We start from the raw sequence: 2,833 nt of genomic DNA, 5'->3' as shown, positions 1-2,833 counted from the left end.
TTTTTTTAGTATTACAAATAGGTACTGTATCATTTTTTCTTCAAGGTATTATCACTTTTTCTTTCTTTTAGATTATGCCTTTAGGATAAACTTCCGGGACTGGGATTACAAAGTCAAAGTTTATTTTTATGACTACATATTTTGTCACTCTGGGAAGATTTAGTAAAACAACTGAAAGTGAGTCAAACAAATCAAGTGGCCTCCTGCTCTCTCTTCCCAGCAAATCTTCCCCAAACTAGTTACCTGAATTTGAGAAACAGTCTCAGGTTTTGCCTTTTTGGGACACTCCTATTTGAGCCAGGTTTATGCTATACAGAACTTTTTAAAAATAATTTGGCAAGATCATAACTACTTATCTTTGAGGAAACTGAAGTGTATTTCTTGGCAAAGAATGAACTGGTCTCAGGTGGGATGGAAGGCAGATAAGCCTTAATGAAGGGAAAGGTGATGTCGTGCTGGAGACCTTGAGAGCATGTCTCTGGCTTATTTTAGTATCTGGGAAAGCCTTGAAATTATGAAATATTGTAGATGTTTGTCACAGAACCTTCTCGCCTAGTTTGGTTCAATAGACTGCCATTTCCCGCCTCAGTCTTTTCGATACCCTGGCTACTGTAAAGTTGGGAAATTTAAATTAAGTGGCACTGATGAATGCTCAAAGAACTTGTTTCCTCTCTGCTGGTGTACGGACCTTATGAATGAGGCTTCGAGTTTCCAAGGTATTTGTTGCATGGGTTAAATGATGGTTTCAAAGGTCAAATGGAGAAGACATTTTTCCTTTAAACAAACCCCCGTGATTAGCTAGAGTTGTTCAATCTTCTGCTGATTGCCTTCCGGTGGCGCCAAGTACCTTGGGTCTTTTCTTATTTTGGAGGTTTCCATTGGGTGCCGGAGTGTTCGCCCTTTAACCTCGCGCCAGGATTGGTTGATTTCTGGTCTTGGCAGGTGATTGGTTGTCTGAGCCCGCTCGGCGATTGGGTGCTGGGAGCCAGGGGGTGGGAGGCGGGAATTCGTCCCGGGCTGTGTTATTGAGACCGCTGATGAGAGCTAACGCGGAGGAAAGGTACAGTGGCTGCGAGCCCGCAATGCAGGCCGGGGGAGTAGCAGCTCACTGAGGAAGGCACAGAGGATTAAGGCTTGTGTCCTTTCTTCCAGGACTCCGCTTTATTTGCTCTCAGAAATCGGTTTCCTTTTCTTCGGTGTATCGGAGCCCGGTGAGCGTTGCTTGGGTTTCCCTCAGAACAGGCAAGTCTGAGGGAAGTCGAGGGGAAGGGCTTGAAGCCTACCACCAAGGTACTTCTGCCTTCACCCCGGTCGTCTCACCGGCCCGTCGGTTTTGATTGGACCACCTGGGCCTCGGGAATCTCAACTGGCTGTGGGAGGAGGGAAATTTGGGCAGGAAACCGTGGGGAGGAGGGAGTTTCCTTTGAGCAGAGGCCTGTTAGTGCCGGGCGTTACCTCTTGGCGGGAGGCAGATCGGTTTGTTTGTCCTTTATGCAATGTTTGGGGGGGAAAACTACCTCATTTTGAGACGGTTGTTGCCGAAGCTGGGATAGGGGACGGACTGATTTCTAGGTTATATCTGAGTAACTAGGCTAGCGTTGAGTTGATTCAGATTGGATTCCACCGAACCTCATTCTCAGTGCTTTACCAGATAGAACTGCAAAATGCTAGAACTGGAAACTCCCTTAGAATAGTGGTTCTTAACTTCTTTGGGGACACACAAGCTGTGGTTAATGTTATTATTGGCTCCATAATCTATTGAATTGCTGTTTTAACTATCTTCATCCCCAGTTTGGATTTACCATTTTTTAGACTATTGCAAATAATTACTCATTTGATAATGTGTATAATTTTCTCTTCTATTTCCTTAGGATATTTTTACGGGAAGAGAAATCTACGGACTTTTGTCTTCAGAAAAATGCAATGAGGCACAGAAGCTTCTCAGGCAATTTCAAGAAGTCACTGCCTCTGAATTGCATCTATGGATCCTAGATCCTAGGTTATGAAAAGTGGTTTAGAAGAGGGGGATTGAAGTGGTTACCTCCCTCTGTGTCAAATACTGGATTAGACACATTCTGCTCTGGCTAATTTTCATAAAAACTCTTATCAGGTAGGTAGTATTATCCCAATTCCACAGATGAAGTATCAAGTTCTGAGAAGTTAAGTGATTCACACAGTGGAATTCAAACTTAGGTTTGCCTTATTCCAAACCAGTCTTCTTTCCATTATACTTTATTGACCTTTAAATAAAAGTATTGAGCAGCTAATATTTGCCAAGACATTTTCTTTCTTACAACAGTCTTGAAATTAGGGATTGTTACAGGTAAGAATCTTAGACTAGAGAAATAAAAAGACACATCAAAGGTAACATATCTAAGTTCCTGTCAAAACCGGATCTAGAACCTATGCTTCCTGACACCTGGTCCACAGGTTTTTCCTCCTAACTGGAAGACCGCAGAAAGGGGAAACAGGAAGGTGCAGAATAGGTGGAGAAAAAGAGTTGCGCTATGAAGTTGTACAGAGTTGCCTTAGGAACCTGTTTGTTTCTATTAGTTGACTACATCTGATCTAAATTGTTACAAGAGCTCGTGTTTAATCGGCATGTACTGTATATTTGCACATTATTTCATTTAATCTTTACAACAATCCTAGGGGGTAGATGTTACTAGTATCCTTATTTTATAGATGAGGACACTGAGATCTGGAGAAGTTAAGTAACTTGCCCAAAGTCACACAACTAATACATGGTAGAGCAGGGATGCAAATCCACATTTGTTAGACTTGAAGACATGCTTTGACTGCTAATTTATAAGACTAAGAAATTACTTCTATT

The 2,833-nt window shown here is 42.3% G+C and overlaps 1 protein-coding gene across 1 annotated transcript in view; it reads left to right on the top strand.

The window, feature by feature from the left end:
- The window catches only part of BRIP1 (BRCA1 interacting protein C-terminal helicase 1), a 237,298-nt gene that overhangs the window by 402 nt on the left and 234,063 nt on the right, over positions 1-2,833 (top strand). The gene's annotated exons all lie outside the window — the stretch shown is intronic.

The sequence above is a fragment of the Propithecus coquereli genome, unplaced genomic scaffold (assembly GCF_000956105.1).
Source record: "Propithecus coquereli isolate 6110/MARCELLA unplaced genomic scaffold, Pcoq_1.0 Scaffold285, whole genome shotgun sequence".
In the NCBI taxonomy this organism is placed as follows: domain Eukaryota; kingdom Metazoa; phylum Chordata; class Mammalia; order Primates; family Indriidae; genus Propithecus; species Propithecus coquereli.
Note: the sequence above shows the minus strand (reverse complement) of the source record. Positions and strands in the feature narration are given on the sequence as shown.